This window comes from Stomoxys calcitrans, chromosome 3 (assembly GCF_963082655.1).
Source record: "Stomoxys calcitrans chromosome 3, idStoCalc2.1, whole genome shotgun sequence".
In the NCBI taxonomy this organism is placed as follows: domain Eukaryota; kingdom Metazoa; phylum Arthropoda; class Insecta; order Diptera; family Muscidae; genus Stomoxys; species Stomoxys calcitrans.
In genome coordinates, this window is record NC_081554.1 from 11,553,366 (window position 1) to 11,572,825 (window position 19,460).

General features: G+C 34.2%; 1 protein-coding gene and 1 long non-coding RNA gene across 3 annotated transcripts in view; one reads left to right on the top strand and one right to left on the bottom strand.

The window, feature by feature from the left end:
• The window catches only part of LOC106084500 (ATP-binding cassette sub-family G member 1), a 110,649-nt gene that overhangs the window by 7,935 nt on the left and 83,254 nt on the right, over positions 1-19,460 (top strand). The window contains exon 1 of one of the 2 annotated variants that reach the window (XM_013248227.2): positions 17,321-17,930. The exons of the other annotated variant lie outside the window; for it this stretch is intronic. The gene's annotated coding sequence lies outside the window, so the exon portion shown is untranslated. Of the gene's footprint in view, positions 1-17,320; positions 17,931-19,460 lie in introns of those variants that run through there. 2 annotated transcript variants of the gene reach the window in all.
• Positions 15,758-16,570, bottom strand: LOC106084501 (uncharacterized). Its single transcript, XR_001220825.2, has 2 exons — positions 16,042-16,570; positions 15,758-15,954 (listed from the first exon to the last, which is right to left on the bottom strand). It is a non-coding gene; the product is annotated as an uncharacterized LOC106084501 (long non-coding RNA).

The window sequence follows — 19,460 nt, forward strand, 5'->3', positions numbered from 1 at the left end:
CTGGGCTCTTTGCCCGCCCAACCTGCCAATTCTCGTCAGCCCTAATTGCACCTCCTAATAGATTGACTTTACCTTTCGTGACATAATGAAACCCTTTAATGTTTCATAATCAACAACAAACGTATATGTATATTTAATAGTGAATAATAATTAATAATAAGGTACAAAACGTGAATTTATGTTTTGCGTAACTCCATGAAGTTTAAAGTGCAAAATAAAAATTCATAATTTTCCGTAAAAAAATGATTTTATAGATAAGTTAGGTAAACAAAAATAAGGCTAATTAAACTGAAATTATGGATAATTAAAATTATGGTGAAACATTTAAGAACAAATAAATATAAAATGAAATATGTGTAAGTGTGTTTTGGACTTGCCAAATTAGATCCAAAGATGTCATCAGGCCTGTTGACGGTGGTCTCCTTAATTTCATATTAAATTTACATAAAATGTTGCTTTAACGAAAAATACTTAATCTAACTGTGATTATAGATTAAGTATTTGAAAACTTGGCACATTTGGGTAATAGTTTAATATAATTGTGAATTGCTGCTCCAAATGTTGATCAGGAGAGCTTCAAAACATAAAGTTTACAGCATTCAATTTCTAGAGAATTTCTTTCTGGAGAATTGCAGGTCCATTGCGTGTCTCTTGTCGCTAGTATTGCAAATGATCCCAAGTTTATGGACTTCAAAATTGATGCAAAGTTGTATTCGGTCCTCCTTCAGATAAATATTTATCGGAAAGTCCGGTTATGGGTTTTTTTTCTGGCTTAATTTACATTTCAATTTCTAAAAAAATTGTATGGATTTTTCTTCCGCAGCAAAAAAAATAATGTCTTTTCTCATCAGGCTTTTTTAATCTATTACAATTTATTTTCTTCTCTATACCAACGTATCGAACTCATTGGTTATTTTTCTGCCAGCCTACTACCAAGCTTACTACAACTACGAAATAGATTTAGTAGTTTCAAACCATGTACAAAGTACCCAGAGGTTAAGTCGTTGGCTTGCAAAAAGTCACAGGGGGTATACCAGTTAATTGACCAATTCTGATCATGCTAGGCAATGATGTTGAAAGTCAGAACAAAAATATTTGTGCAGAGTTTCAGCCAAATCGGATGAAAACGGAGGCTTTTAGGGGCTTGAGAAGTCAAAGCCGGAGATTGGGGGGTATGGGGGCTATATCCAAATCAGTTTAGATACGGCCCATTAGCAATCCCCAACGACCTACATCTATAAGAATAATTTTTTCGAAATTTCAAGCGGATATCTTTATTTGTTCGAACGGTATCGTGACTTCGACAGACGCGCGGACATTGCTAGATCGACTAAGAATGTCAAGACGATAAATAATGAACATACTTTATAGGGTCTCAGGCCAATATTTCGAGGTGTCACAAACGATGTGACTAGATCCGTATTGCGGTGGCTATAAAAGCGAGAGTATTTGCAACTTTTAAAGGGAGTTCAATCAAAATTTTTTACTGAAATTAATGCTTTCAGGCCATCATTAGGTAAACATTCGTCAATTTTCGTGGAATTGCCGAAATGTTTATTGATTTTATTTAAATTTTACTTTCATAGAAAGTTTCGTCAACATTGTATTAAGCATAGAAAAATTTGTCCAAATTTTTTTTCATTAAATAACGTCAAAATTAAATTTTTTTTTAGAAAATTTCGTCCAGGTTTTCATTAAACTAGAGTAAGTTGAAAAGCACACATCTGAATTCTCAACTTACTCTTGTTGGAATGGTTGTAAAGCAACATGATCCATTTGACATCTCCTGCTGATGATTTTTTGGTCGAAAATGAAATCGCGATACTGGAAACCAGTCAAATGCTTCTAGCAACAACACAATTTTTGCTGGCTTTTTAAATGTTTTTTGCTATACTGTTCTTTGAATAAAAGCCGGACAAGATCCTGCAATGGAATTTCAATAAAATTTTAAGACGAAAAAAAGAAAGCGCAACCAGACAAAAATTTAGTTTTTACAGAAAATTTTGTCTTAATTGGTTTTCAACGAAAATTTCGTCAAAAATTTGATTTCTATAAAAAAAATTATTAAATTTGATTTTCTTAGAAAATTTTGTGTTCAAGTAAATTTCTTCGAAATGTTATTATTAAAGAAAATTTCGTCGAAATTTGGTTGTTTAGAAAATTTCCTTAAAATTAGATTTTTGTAGTAAAGTTTCGTCAACGTTTAGTTTTCATGGTTTTATGATTTTAATACAAATTTTAGTTTAAACTTGATTTTTATCTTAGGTTTTTGATTTTCATACAAATGTAAAAATTATGATTTTTATACCCACCACCGAAGGATGGGGGTATATTAATTTTTTTGTCATTCCGTTTGCAACACATCGAAATATCCATTTCCGACCCCATAAATTATATATATTCTTGATCACCGTAAAGACGATCTAGCCATGTCCGTCCGTCTATCCGTCTGTCCGTCTGTCTGTTGAAATCACGCTACAGTCTTTAAAAATGGAGATATTGAGCTGAAACTTTGACACAGATTCTTTTTTTTCCATAAGCAGGTTAAGTTCGAAGAGGCCCATAAAAACCACATTTATAATTAAATTTTGCTGAAATTTGCGACAGTGAGTTGTGTTAGGCCCTTTAACATTCTTCTTCAATTTGGCTCTGATCGGTCCATATTTGGATATAGTTGCCATATAGACCGATCTCTCGATTTAAGGTCTTGGGCACATAAATGGCGCTTTTATGGTCCGATTTCGCCGAAATTTGGTACAGTGAGTTGTGCTATGCCAGTCGACATCTTTCTTTAATTTGGCACAGATCGATTCTGATTTGGATATGGCTGTTATATAGACCCATCCGCCGGGTCCCATAAAAGCCACATTTATTATCCGATTTTGCTGAAGTTTGGGACAGTGAGTTGTGTTGGCCCATCGACATCCTTCTTCAATTTGGCCCCGATCAATCCAGATTTGGATATAGCTGCCATATAGACCGATCTCTCGATTTAAGGTTTTGGGCCCAGATTTGGATATAATGGGTTGCCCAAAAAGTAATTGTCGGTAATATAGTAGTAATATAGTCGGCGTTGACAAATTTTTTCAACGGCTTGTGACTCTGTTATTGCATTCTTTCTTCTGCCAGTTATCAGCTGTTACTTTTAGCTTGCTTTAGAAAAAAAGTGCGCGAAATTTTGTTTACATTTGTTTGTTTGGCGTCAATTTTAATATGGGTACCACATGTATTGAAAGAAATTCATTTAACAAACCGAATCAACGCTTGTGATATGCACCTTAAACGATGAATGAAATCGCACTTGGTTCAGTTTTTTGCAGATAAAGGCCAGAAGTTCTATGAGCGTGGAATACTAAATTTGCCAGGAAGATGGCAAAAGGTTATCGAACAAAATGGCAATTATATATTTGATTAAAGTTCATTCTAAGTTTTATTAAAAATGCATTTACTTTCTTTTAAAAAATCCGCAATTACTTTTTAGGCAACCCAATAGCTGCCATATAGACAGATCTCTCTATTTAAGGTTTTGGACCCATAATAGGTGCATTTATTGTCCGATGTCACCGAAATTTGGGGCAGTGAGTTAAGTTATTCATGGCGACATCTTTCTGTAATATGGCCCAGATCGGTCCAGATTTGGATGTAGCTGCCATGTGGACCGATCTCTCGATTTAAAGTCTTGGGTCCATAAAAAGCGCATTTATTATCTGATTTCGCCGAAATTTGGGACAGTGCGTTGTGCAAGGCCCTTCGAAATTCCTTTTCAATTTGGCCCAGATCGATTCAGATTTGGATATTGCTCGATCGATCTCTCGATTTAAAGTTTTGGCCCCATAAAAGGCACATTTATAATCCGATTTCGCTGAAATTTGACACTGTGAGTTATGTTAGGCTTCTCGACGTCCGTATTGTATATGGTTCAGATCGGTCTTGGATATACTAATATTTGTTCTACAAAATTGACCAAATCGGACCATATTTCGATATAACTACTAGGGGGGCATAAATTATGAATTTTTCACCGGGTTATGACGAAAGGTGGTTTACTTATATACCCGAGGTGGTGGGTATCCAAAGTTCGGCCCGGCCGAACTTATCGCCTGATCATGAATAGTATTATGTAAATTAAAGCTATACAATTTTTTTTTATTTTTATTTTATTATTATTATTACAAATTATAAAATAACATTTATTTCCGTTACCTTCTTTTTATTGCATAATATTCTTCATTTATATTTTGTCAAGTCTACCAAATAATGTTATCACGAGTTTGCTTTGGGCCATGAAAAAATAAATTGTCAAATTATTTGGAATTGCGTGGACAAGGTTTACAATCATCAACATTTTCGATTTTAAATACAATTTCTGTCAAATAAAGCCGTTTGAAATGCATGGACAGAACCTCCCATTTATTACGGTTCGGCTCATAAAAATGTTTCGGTGAAACGTGTCGCTTCTGTCATGTACCTGACCAAAGTCGCGTACGCTAAGAAATCCAATTCAGAATTCATTGATAATTTTTGCCATAAAGAAAGTGGAGGGCGTCATCACAATATCTTTCGAATAATGAGGTAATTTATATGCTTAGAAAATGTTCGGAATAAATATCAGCATACGCTCAACTTCTGCATCCCAAAGAGCACAGTTTGTTATGAAATATCCAAAGACTAGCCTACAAAAAAGCTATGTCCAGTACAAACCAAATGCTAGCAATTTGAGCCTTGGCTATGTTTTACTTCTAATGTTTAGTTATGTTTTTCAAAATTAAGAAAAAATTTGCAAGCTAGTGTTAAATTGCAGACTTACTAATGAAATTAAAAGTGCATTTTCCTTCTAAAGCTAATGCTTTGAAAGGCATTGGGTAGGAATACCAAACGAAAATGTAAATATTATGTTAAGAAAGTATTTCATAGATAGATTACATATAGATAACGAATTTGAAGTTCACACCTAGAGTGGTTGGTGGCGCTTGTGAATGAGAGTTATTAGTGAACATGCCGCAAGCAGAATTTTGCTCTCAATGTCATGCTGTTGCGTCGTTTGCACTTTATAAATATCCATTATTTCCTTTCCCGTGAAGGAAACTATGGCTTAATACACCGAAACGAAATCTCTAAGCCCACTTTTAGGGCTGAAGTACTCTATACCTAGGGAGTTTCGGCTACTTATTTATAAGAGACTTGGGATCGCCCGCACAAAGCCTCTTGATAAACTAAAAGCGCGGCGTCTACTCCCACCTCTTTAAGAAGATATTGCTTCCCAGAGAAGGTCGATAGCTAAATAAATCACGCACATGCGATAATTGGATAAGATAGGTCTTGTCCTCAGCCTCGAATGGTGCCCGAAAAGCAACAGAATATTCTATTGTATGAAAATGACTTATCCATTCAAACAATGTTCTGGATGGTTATCCTGTATAGAGGTAATGCAGCACATCTGTTTTCAGAATTCCTGTGTTATGTTTTTGATAAATAAGTGCGGATAATTAAAGTAATACATCAATTGTGAATGACAGGTGTAAGTTCGCATCAACTATGGTCCTGCGCCAATTGATATAAAAGTTGAAGGGTTCGTAAAGATATGAGGTATGAGTGCGTTGATTAAGATTTGGAGTAAGATTTTTGACAGCAATGCAAATTTTAAAATTTATTCAGCAGAGTTCCATGTTGTTGATTGTGAATGGATACGCAGGACTAAAACAAATTTGTATGCAGAAATTGCTGGTAGCCGCTCGTGCAAAATATTGTTTTCTAAACTCACTTAACTACAATATGAAGTATTTTCATTGTGCGAAACTTCCTTGAATAACTCACAAATAAAGTTTAAGGCCATTGTATATCATTGTAAATTGTCATTAAAATGTTAATACATTTCGCGCCACGACATGAAGGAGAATTTTACCACTTACTTCATATCATTACAGTTAATATGTATTTGAAATTTAACCTCTATACTATTTTCTTTGTACCATTCAAAATTGCTCATAACACCTCTTTACATACGATGTTATGTATGGCAAAGCCTTCCATCCTTCAATTCCTCCTTTGTCATTGAAGCCCCATTTGTTGTCGGAGTTGATTCCAAGGATCAGCCCCCGCACATACAGTCTACAATCACTACGGACATTGGTACAAAGCATATATTTCATTCCGATCTCCGCAGTTTTTTTTTCCCAATTCCTTCTGTCTAAACCCCAATAATTATTCTATTAAGACATTGACTATTACAAACTAGTCTAAAACAAAAGAACTTATTTTCCAAATAACAAAATAAATTGATCGTTTATTTTTATTTTTAAATATGTGTTAATAGGAATGGAATATATCAGAATTGAGGAAAAATGTGTGCCTGAGGGTTTTCACACTTTCACTAGAACTTCAATATTAGCAAACAATTCATCATGACTCGCATAAACGTCGGAATGAATAAAATATTAATTTGATGTTGATTGAAGATAGTGTCAGAAAATTGATTTTCTGAGGCCTATCTATTGAAAATTCAAGCAGCATTTCCCTTGCTGAATGTCACAATCACAGCAAGTCATTCTTAGAACTGTGGCGATATCAATTGTTGATGCCTTCAACAAGAAAATGGTGAAAGGTTTGTTTTTTTTCTTTCAATTCAGGCTTAATTCATTCCGTTCGCATAATATTCAATAAATTTTACAATTGGTGTCACAATTGTCGATCGTTAGTTGTTGCTTTTTCACTGTATCTAAGCAATCGTTGATGTAAATTCTATTGTGAATGTGTGTGTCAGATTGAATTGAGGATCGAAAGTCATCAGATTTTTCCCATTAATGGTGAAATTAAGTTTATCTTTTAACTTTAACTAGCAGTTCACAGATGATTAAGAGACTATGCTAATAGTTCGGAGGAAGTTATCATTTAATGGATGTTTATAACGATATCAGAATAAAGAACAGGTGTTATATATTTACTAATAAATTACTAGTCATAGACAAGGGAATATGAATTTCGAAATGTCAATCGATGAAATTTGAAACTGAAGCGCTCAAAAGAATATGTATGTCCACTCCCAATTTTGCATTGCAACTTCTTATCGATGTAGAACATTGAGAATTACTAGTAATGAAATATTTTGGTTCATATTCGGTACTCCGATTGGTCTTCTTTAATAAGCCCCATGTTGTCATTACTCTGAAGGTATATTTTAAATGGCATATGTGAACATTCATAACAAATTTGTTCAACGGTGGAGGTTAGAAATCACCTTTCTTTTCTTGTTCCTGTGGTATCACATGTCATACACTCATTATTGTGACACTTTCAGTTCAGGGCCGAATTACCGAATACGCGAACGAGTAAAATCGTTCGAAATCTCTATTGTAAATTATGTACCTTATTTTTGAACGGGAATTTTTGAAATTTAAGAACGTGAATGTTTGAATCGATCATTCTTATAAAAACGTTGACAAAAAAACTTATAAACGGTAGTTTTTTAGCTATTATCTTTTTAGCAACACTGGTTTAAACATCTCACGCACTTTTCATGTTTTGTTTCGCTGTTAAACATCTTCAGTTTGGTCTATAATTAAACCATGAATCCTCTTACAAACGAACAACGCTTGCAAATTATTGAATTTTATTCGTGCTCTATTAAGAAAGTTCATCGCGCGTTTCTTCTATTTTACGACGAAGCTCATTTTTTGCTCAATGGATACGTAAATAAGCAGAATTGTCGACTTTGGAGTGAAGATCAGCCAGAAGCCTTGCAATTGTAATTGTTAATGGTGAGCGCTATCGTGAGATTATATCTAAATTTTTTTTTGACCAAAATGCAGAATATTGACTTGCGATTCAACGCCTTTGGACTATTTTTTGTGGGTCAAAGGAATTTGACCTTGTTGTTCATTGAAATCGTTTTTTCTTTTAGAAAATGTGGCACTTCAAAATGGCCTCGTTTGGTCTTCTCAGTTTGAAATTTAGATCGTTCAGTCTAGCCAAGGCAATGTCATTCCAACAGTGTAGGCCCAAGTTGGCGTTTGTCATTGGCAAAAGTTCAAATCCCATATTAAGCAATTTATACGTTTTTTTTTAAATATTTCTAACTGATGTAGCAGGCTAATATCTTAATTATGTTAAAAGTGCCCTTAGCTTTTAACGAATGCCCGCTAAAAATTAGTTTTTTTTATCCTCAAAATTGTGTTTTTGCTATTTTATATAATCATAATAATTACGCTCCAAACAATGCTATTGTTTTTCATTCTTAATATAACGATAAAGCTATTTAAAAAACAGAGTAATTAGTTGGAAAACAGAAATTCAGTGTTTAATGCATTAAACCGAGCGGCATTTATTAAATTGCGTTGTAATTGATAACACATGTTATGACTATTGTGACATTTTTCAAGAGTTTTATAACCAAGTATTTAGTATATATACTTGCCAAGAATTGCGGTACGTAAGAGAGGCTGATAGTTGAAGTAGATAGTTCGGTAAGTCAGTGTTATATTCGATCATCAAAATTCAAAAAAATGCCATAACGACGTAAAATTCTAAAAGACTGACTGGAATTTATTTATCTCTCTGGGATTGTTGCCAATAATTCATAGTCTCAAATTGTCAAACTTCATACGTATAGATTCCTCAATGTCAAAAGGGTTTACAAAACCATATATACACGTACATATACGAGTCTGAATCAGAGTGATTGAGCAACTGTCTTCCATTCGCTAGGGCTGCATTTTCGAAATCAATTACGAGGCTATTAAAGCAGAAACTGACCTGCAAGAATTTCTGTGATTTACAGAATATATCAGGAATAGGTCAGTAATAGTAAGCTAACACGTGACGAGATTTGGACATGCACAACAGTGCAACGAAATTATGTATCCAACGAAGTTAGGTATCCAGTTCAGGCTTATATGAACTCAGTGTTGCCAACTTAAGTAATAAAGGGTGATTTTTTTGAGGTTAGGATTTTCATGCATTAGTATTTGACAGATCACGTGGGATTTTAGACATGGTGTCAAAGAGAAAGATGCTCAGTATGCTTTGACATTTCATCATGAATAGACTTACTAACGAGCAACGCTTGCAAATCATTGAATTTTATTACCAAAATCAGTGTTCGGTTCGAAATGTGTTCATTCACCGTAACGTTGCGTCCAACAGCATCTTTGAAAAAATACGGTCCAATGATTCCACCAGCGTACTAACCACACCAAACAGTGCATTTTTCGGGATGCATGGGCAGTTCTTGAACGGCTTCTGGTTGCTCTTCACTCCAAATGCGGCAATTTTGCTTATTTACGTAGCCATTCAACCAGAAATGAGCCTCATCGCTGAACGGTGAATGAACACATTTCGAACCGAACACTGATTTTGGTAATAAAATTCAATGATTTGCAAGCGTTGCTCGTTAGTAAGTCTATTCATGATGAAATGTCAAAGCATACTGAGCATCTTTCTCTTTGACACCATGTCTGAAATCCCACGTGATCTGTCAAATACTAATGCATGAAAATCCTAACCTCAAAAAAATCACCCTTTATATCTATTGTGAATAGAATAATAGAGTTTAAACCATGTTTCACTAACTAGGGGTGCAGTATTATTGGCTTGATGTGCAAACAAAATATTTATGAATGGAACACGACTTCGTTCATACGTCCACCGCGGTCACGTTTGGATCTCTCAATACGTTGGACCCAATTTTCGATGACTCGGCCACACATTTCAGCCGAAACGGTATATATTTTCCGTTCAATGTTGAAACTGAGCTTTTTCAACATCCCACAGTTGCTCGGAAAGGTGGCAACAACCAACATTTTCATGCTCCTACCAAATTATGAAGTACATATAGAAAAGTCAGATTTTTAGTTTTTTAGACCGATTTTAAGTGATTTATCTCCAAAACTAGATAATGGATTGTATTTGTTTAATTTTTTCTTTTGATGGATACACTTAATGTGTGTAAAACTATCCATAACAAGTAAAATGGCATTAAGTTCGGCCGGGCCGAACTTAGGGTACCCCACACCTAAAGTATATATGCAAACCCCCTCTCGTCACAATCCGGTGAAAGTTGGATAACATCCAAATTCGGCACGGACATTGAGTGGTCTAATAAATATAAGTCACTGTTGAATTTTGTATTTAAAATTTCAATAAAATCGTGTAATAAATAAAGCTTTTATGAGCTTCAGACCCTTAACCGGCATATCGGTCTATATGACAGTCATATCTAAATATAGTCTGATCTGAACCATATTTGAGTCGGATGTTGGGAAGCGTATAACTACTCACTGTTTAAAATTTTCGAAAAATCGGTTAAAAAATAAAGCTTTTATTGGCTTAAGACCGTTTATCAATAGATCGGTCTATATGGCAGCTATATCTAAATGTAGTCCGATTTGATCCATATTTAGGTCAAATGTCGGGAGGCCTAAAATAACCCACTGCTTTAAATTTCAGCGAAATCGGTTAAAAAATAATGTTTTATGTGCGTCAGACCCTTTATCGGCAGATCGGTCTGTATGACAGCTATATCTAAATGTAGTCCGATCTAAACCATATTTAGATCAGATTTCGGTAGCGAAATCGGGCAATAAATAAAGCTTGTATGGGCTTCTGACTCTTTAGCTGCCATATATATACCCATCTGCCGATGAAGGCAGATGGCAGATATATAAATATAGTCCGATCTGAACCATATTTGGGTCAGATTGCGAGAAGCTTTAAACTACTTACTATTTCAAATTTCAGCGAAATCGGATAAAAAATAAAACATTTATGGGCATTAGACTCTATATCGGCAGATCGGTCTATATAGCAGCTATATCCAAGTATGGTCCAATTTGGCCCGTTCAAGAACTTAACCAAGGTTCATCAGAAAGACGTAACTGTGCCAAATTTTAGCTCAATATTTCAATTTTTGAGGGCTGTAGAGTGATAACGAAATCGGGTAAAAAATAAAGCATTTATGGGCTTTATTAGACTCTTTATCGGCAGATCGTACTATATAGCACAATCCCATGGCAGCCGGTTGTACGTACCGGATTGACCCGATGGAATCCTCCATCGGCAAGGGCTGCCGTCTCGGTGTAAAAGACACTGCTACAACAACAACAACAACTATATAGCAGCTATATCCAAATATGATCCGATTTGGCCCGTTCAATAACTTAACCACCGTGCATCAGAAAGATGTATCTGTGCCAAATTTCAGCTATGTAAATATCTCAATTTTTGAGGGTTGTAGAGTGATTACAACCGACTGACGGACAGACACACGTACATCGTTAAATCGTCTTAGAATTTTACGACGATCCGAAATATATACAGTTTGTAGGGTCAGAAATTGATATTTCGATGTGTTGCAAACGGAACGACTAAATGAATATACCCCTATCTTACGGTGTTGGGTATAAAAAAAATAATGATTTCTTTGAGCTTCTCTTGATAAAACTCTTTAAAAAATACCCGATTTTTTCACTTTTTTTAACTTTAAATAAACATAAATATAACATTTATACCCTCGCCATATTTTCAAAACACGCTCTTTGATAGCCCCTTAACATAATTCAAAATAGTTTAGCTGCCCGTACTAGCCCCATTTTCGTTTAAAGGCTAAAAATTTAAAAAAGACATGGTTCAAGAATTGTATGCAGAACCAAAAAAAATATCCTTAGAATATTTCTATAACATTTGAACGGATAAGGATCTCTTGAAATAGTGAATGCGGATGTGATTGCCAATAATTATGCAAAATTTGGAGACCCTAGTTGGTGCAGGGGCTGACATTGGGCGTGAATGTAGGTCACCTCTAGCATTTTAAATTTTAAAGTGCTGCCATATAGGCATTTATAGACCGATCGTCATGACTCTTTGCAAAATATGGAGCTCGTAAAATCCTACAAAAAACATGCCTAGATGTCTGAAATATCTATAACGGTTTATTAGGCATTGAAGTTAATTTTTGTTGTTAAGATTTCAGGTCAGGTGTCATCAGCTTTTTTGGAACTGTGGCACTATTTCCTTACCATAGGCAAATCTGGGAAAAAATATGATAAATATTGTCCTTTCCTATCAAAAGTTATACGCTTAATAAGTTAAGTTTTGGTTAATAATTTTAAAATATTAAAGTCTTAAAAAAGAAAAAAATCTAAAATTAAAAAAAAAATTACTCCGTTATGTTACCATTTTTCTACAATTTTTAACTTTGATAAGTTTTAATTAAGCAGCTAAAAGGCGTAGCACTCTTTTCAAACATTAATTTCCAAGGCTGAACACTTACATATCTATCATATGCCGTTTAAATCATTCAAATGTTGTATTTGGTTCAAAAGAATGATTTTTGCAACGAAAAAACCAAAACCGCGCCACTGTGCATCGTCGGCTTGTTAGAATAGACCAATGACCTGACATAACCCCTAAGAAAATAGTCCAGAATAGTCTAGAGTCAAATCGCATGAACGACTGGCCCTTTCTTGAGATAACACGCTAATCAAATTTATTCTTCAATAAATCGATTGTAACGTGCGCTGTGTGGTTGTGGTACCGTCATGTGCAAATCACATATCATCCAAGTCCATATCTTCTCTCTTCTCTCAATTCAAGCCAAAAATAGTGAGCAAGGTGCGGTAGAGTTGTCCATTCACGCTAACGTGATGATTGACATCCTTGACGAAGAAGTATGGCCCAACGACACCGCCGGCATGCAAACCGCACCAAACAGCTATTTGTTGTGTATGAAGTATTGATTCGTGAAGCACATGCAGATTTTCACCTGACCACTAACGAACCCACTAAGCAAAAATTGAGCTTCGTCACTGAACATGATAAGTAGCGATCACCGATTCCGTATTTGGGTGTTTGTGACATTTTTTTCTGCGTAGCTGGGTTATTTCAAGGTATATATTTGCCGCAAATTTTTTATTATAAAAATTCAAATATATTCATTATCATTTTTGCTGACGTATGAAAATGAAGCAACTCTATTTAGTTTCAAATTCTATGTTTTAATACTAGGTTGTAAAGAGGATGCGGATATTAATTCGCCCCATGCCACTATGGACATATACCTAAGGCAATGGCATGAAGCGGATTTATATCAGCTGTTTCAATACTAACAATATACATTTATGCCAAATTTTATGTCTTAGGTCAAAGTATGTCATAAATTTGACTTGCAGTTGTTGCCTTCTATTTTTAGAAAAGAAGTTGGCTTATAATGTATATTTCATAAAAAAAATTGTTGCCCAACAAGTATCCGAAATGAATATGGAATACCTTCTCGAATCTTAGAATAAATTTAAATTTTGCTTATTTATTTTTATTTATAAATGGGTTCAAAAATGAAAACACGCATACTCGTATACTTTGTTAGCAAGGAAGCAAAGAGGATGAAAATAACAGAGAACTTTTTATGCTCTCAAAATTTGACAGCTAATGTCAAGCTTATAGGTGTCGGTAATTATTTTATTTTTCTTCAAAGCAAGCAGCTCTGCTGAAAAAATTTAAAAAAAAATCAAATTTACAGCAAAAGAAAAGAAAGAAAGAATGATACACATTCTGGAAGTAAGACTGCCGAAACCCTGTATACGTGCATTATGCTATTGTTTCCTTCGTGGGAAAGGAAATAAAGCGTATTAAGAAAATGCAAGCGATGCCATTGAGAGCAGAATTCTCCTTGCAGCATGTTCTTACATAGTTCTCATTTATCTAAAATCACAAGCGCCACCAACCAGACTATGTGCGAAGTTAAAATTCTTTATCTATAATTTCTCTGTGAGGAAGTTTTTGAATGTAAAAATTATGTTTCAAACAAAAAATTTGCCTATAATTAGGTGACATCAACTACATAAAGCAACAAAATACCAGCTAAGCAAAATATGTGCAAAAGAAAACTTGTTCTTTCTATTGCTAGGTTAGTCTTTTCTACAGACTCATTTAGACAATTTTAAGTCCATTGGGATGCCACAGTAGCGACTGACAAAGGTCTCTGGTAGGAATCGAAACCACGACCCCCGCAATGGCAATACGAGTATGCTACCAACTCGGCTACCGGAGCGTGCTTTTAAGTGTTAAGTTATGTCAAAATCTGTTTTTGTTTTGTTTAAATACCCACCACCGAAGGATGGGGGTATATTCATTTTGTCATTCCTTTTGCAACACATCGAAATATCCATTTCCGACCCTATAAAGTATATATATTCTTGATCAGTGTAAAAATCTAGGACGATCTAGTCATGCCCGTCTGTCTGTCCGCCTGTCTGTTGAAATCACGCTACAGTCTTCGAAAATTGAGATATTGAGCTGAAACATTACCACGGATTCTTTTTTGTCCATAAGCGGGTTAAGTTCGAAGATCGACAATATCGGACTTTATCTTGATATAGCCCCCATATGGACCGATCCGCCGATTTAGGGTCTAAAGCCCATAAAAGCCACATTTATTATCCGATTTTGCTGAAATTTGGGCAGTGAGTTGTGTTAGGCCCTTCGACATCCTTCTTCAATTTGGCCCAGATCAGTCCAGATTTGAAAATAGGTGTCATAAAGATCGATCCGCCGATTTAAGGTTTTGGGCCCATAAAAAGCGCATTTATTGTCCGATGTCGCCGAAATTTGGGGTAGTGAGTTGTGTTGGGCCCTTCGACAATCTTCTTCAATTTGGCTCAGTTCGGTCCAGATTTGGATATAGCTGCCATATAGACCGATATCTCTATTAAAAGTCTTGGCCACATAAAAGGCGCATTTATAATCCGATTTCACTGAAATTTGACACAGTGACTTATGTTAGGCTTTTCGACATCCGTGTCTTATATGGTTCAGATCGGTTTATTTTTAGATATAGCTACTAAAAAGATCAATATTTTGTTATACACAATTGAACAATGAATTTTACTTATTAGTATTTGGTCCGAATCGGAACATATTTCGATATAGCTGCTATGGGGTATAAGGTATGCATTTTTAACCGGATTTTGACGAAAGGTGGTTACATTTATACCCGAGATGGTGGGTATCCAAAGTTTGGCTGGGCTCAACTTAACGCATTTTTACTTGTTATTCTTTATACTATAGAAATAACAATGGATTTTTTAAATCATAAGAAAGCTTGAAAGGGATAAGGACAATTAAAATATTAACTCGTCGTCAATATATATAGTACGATGTTTATATAAATAAATACATGTAAATATTTCGTCCAATTAAGTACAAAATCATTTCAAATTTGCAAATAAAACAGAAAAGTTATTTTATATGTTGAGCTGACGTAATTTTAAATAGAAATTGCAACGACCTTATTTTCAAACCGAGTAACCACCCCCCATCAAGTTAAAACAACCTTCTTTTATGGATATGGATCTCTTTTCTTAAAAATTCAATGTCGTTTAAATTAAGTTGCAGCACATATTTATCCATTTAAATTTTTGTATTGAATTTGGGGACTTGTATGGTTATTTAAGTCTGCATATGATTGGGCTGGGCCTTGATTTTAACATTAATTTCTTGTATTAAGGATTCATGCAGTTTTCAATTTAAGATGCCGCATACTTGGTTTATATCCACACCACGTCTTTTATGCTAGGACGTTATACTTATTTGTGAGTTGAATATCTTTAGCTCGGAATTATTATCAAAACCCTAAAGGACGTGTTCAAAAAACTTAATATAGATTTGAAATAGGTTTATTTCCACATTTCCCTTATAGAATTGTCAAATAAACCTATTTTAAGGCTTTATTAAGTTTTGGGAATAAGACCGTTAAATTTAAAACAAAGACTTAAGTTTGAGTAAATCTTTATTTGAGTGTAGGCATTGATGGTAAGCTCTATAATCTTGGCAGCATGAGTCATTGTAGAGCAGCGATGTCCAGCCCCTTACGGTAGCGTTGATGGCTACTCACACGCGTTCTAATGCTCTTTGTTTCAGTTGATGTTGAGACTGCAACGAATGCGCAGGAATATACGCATCGTTTTTCTGTTTTTATTTAAAAAAAATTTATTTTGTTGATTAAACGATTGAAAGGTATAAAAAAGTATTTAAGATTACAAATTTTATATTTACTTTTGCAGAACACTAATCATTCAGTACAAAAAATGATTTGCTTTGCTTCAAAAATTGCAGAGTGACGATTTTCCCAAATTTTGAAAAGGATTTTTTCTTTTCCAAAATCAATTATTAAACAAAACAATAACGAAGAACATAATTTTTCTGTCATTCTCTGTATGTATATTCATGATTGTCGTACATTTTCAAGTCTGTCAATCGTAGTACAGTCCTTAAAATTAAATGTATAGAGCTAAAATTTGAAGCAGATAATGTTTTACAATAGGCAGGTTATGTTAGATTATGTCTTGACAAAGCTACCAGGCTTAGCTAAGACTCCACGTCAAATAGGGTTAAATCGGACCATATTTTGGCAAAGTTGCCATAAAGACGACCTCGTGATGAGATTTTTGGAGCTCATTTAACCAGGTTCCAACTATTTTCGTGGTGGTGGGTATGTGAAGTTCGACAGAAATTAGGTTAGGTTAAGTTGAAAAGAAGGTGCAGGCATTAATCCGCCCATGCCACTATGGACATACACCTAAGCCAGTAATCGGTTTGTTGTGAGCTCTAAAAACTCGAAAGTAAGCTCTTTAAAGAAAATTTAAAGTTAGGAATTTCTTGCTACTTACAAGTTAAGGTGCTTACTTTTTATCCTTAAACTATGCGTTATACTGTTTAAAAGAGGTTTAGATTTTTTAAGGTTAGAGTGCCGATATTGCCTATTTTTTGGCCTAAACTGCTGATTTTCCTCCAAATTTATCTGGCAGCCCTGCATCGCTGTCGTAGATTAATTTTTCCTCTTAATTATTTTATTGTTTCAATAACTACGCCAAACAAGGCCTTTTACACATACAAAATTGACAACTACTCTAATAATTGTCATTTCAATCCAGACTTCTGTGGCAACCATCTACAATTATTGACGTTGGATTCCTCACTACAAAAATACAAAGTCTTCAGCAGTCGATAAGTGCATTATTTGAACTTCCTCTTTAAACACAGTGTACTCAATACTGACTCTCACAGTTTACAGCTGTGGCATGAAGCAGACATGAGTCACTACAACATAGTGCTCTAAGCTGCTCTTTTGTATAACCAAAACATCAATTGAAACAAAGCGAAACGAAACAGTCGAAAATGAAACATTGGCTCTAAGGCGAATTGGGGTTGACAGATGTAAACAAGCCGAAAGCACCAAGCAAGCAGGCAAGCATTCATTCGAATCATTTGGTGACGGCAGCAAACAAAGCAAAATATTATAAGAGAACCGTACACTTGAATGATTTAGTTTAGTCTTTCGCCGACTTTGCTAGGCGCGCGAGACGCGGTAAAAAATTCTGTTTGTATATTTTTTATTTAAAAAACAAAGAAACAAAATAATTAAATACATCAATTCGATTTATCGTCAATGTTAATTAGTGTTTTTGAAAAAAGGAAAGTGGAAATTTTAAAAGTGTGTTGTAAAACAAAAAGGTTTTCGAATCTATATATTAACGAAAAGAAATTTTATTATACAAAATAATGAAAAATCATATTGGAAAAAAAGTTATATGTACTTAAATTCAAAGCAAAGAAATACAAATTAAAATTAAAAAAAAAATGAGCAAATCGTCCCAGTGATTCTCCACACACCCAGCCACAACATAAGAGGGCATACTCGCATATTTAACCACATATGTATATTTATGCCCAAACAGTGGCGCTCAGTGAATAGTGTGAAAAAAAGAATTTTTATTTTATGTTCATTCTATACACTACCAACTAACTAAGATACACTCAATACGTCAGTAGCGTGGCCATTCATCCGTTCGGTCGTCATCCCCAATCACAGTACAGCGTCTGGATTTTATCAACGACTACCATCTGCAATTACAGTCAGTGATCGCTGTCTTTCAACACAAAAGGTTATTTTCTTTTTTTTTAAGATATTTCGTGATTGCGGTTGCTCTTGGAGAAACTTTTGTTGTTGTTATTTCTTTTGGTTCCACTGTTGGCATTGTGTTGACTTCTCTGGTTCATTGCGTATATGCCTTAGTTTTGTTTTTATTTGTATTCTATATTTATAAGGATTGAGGGGGAATACGTTTTCGCTGCCATAACAAAAACAGTGGTGAGAATTCTAAATAGCAGCACCATTCGTACATATAACATACAACAAAAATAATGCGCAAAGTGTGGGTTTAAAAGAAGTACAAATAAAACCATACTTATAAAATTCATAAATACCAAAAGATATAAGTAATCAAAAAAAAATTTTTTTTTTCAACAAAATTTGGAAGTTCCACATATGAAATATGTATTGTCAACAAAATTCTATTTATAACCCCTATAGCAGCTACCGAAGGAGATCTGTAACATATGTACAATGAACAAGCATTGATGTAGTTTTGTAAAGTCTTATGCACGAAATATTGGGTTGCCCAAAATGTAATTGCGGATTTTTTAAAAGAAAATAAATGCATTTTTAATAAAACTTAGAATGAACTTTAATCAAATATACTTTGTTTACACTTTTTTTCTAAAGCAAGCTAAAAGTAACAGCTGATAACTGACGGAAGAAAGAATGCAGTTACAGAGTCACAAGCTGTGAAAAAATTTGTCAACGCCGACTATATAAAAAATCCGCAATTACTTTTTGGGCACTCCAATACTTCAAAAATGCAATCACAAACGTTTACGTACGTAATTTTATACAATAGTGTTTATTATCAGGTGACACTTTAGGAAAAGTATCGTTCATTATCTTTTTGGCTCCTGAATTCATTGTAGAGTATAAATATATTTATTTAGTTACATCTCTGACATTGATAAAAAGTATTTAATAGCGCAATGGCTCCTCGTAAAGAAATTTTAACCGAAGTGTGAAATTAATTTCTAAACCAGTATGGAAAGGCAAAAGTCGTGCGGTGCAGACTATATTTTACCCTACACCTATACTATAGGTACAAAGTGGGAGCTATATCCAATTCTAAACCAATATTTATAGCAATATTTTTCAATATCAGACGAACGCATATATGGGAGCTATATCTAAATCTATATATATCTATATCTAAATCTGAACCATATATATATATATATATATATATATATATATATATATATATATATATATATATATATATATATATATATATATATATATATATATATATATATATATATATATATATATATATATATATATATATTTATATATATATATATCTTAATCTCGACCGATTTCACTAGTTATGTCGAGAGTCATAGTAAAATCCTTCCTGCCAAATTTGAAGACGATCAGATGAATATTGCGACTTGTATTTTGTACACATATTAACATGGACAGACGGACAGACATATAGACAGACGGACGGACAAAGCTAAATCGAATCAAAGTGATTCTGAGTCGATCGGTATACTTATCAAAAGGTCTATCTCTCTTCCTTTTACGT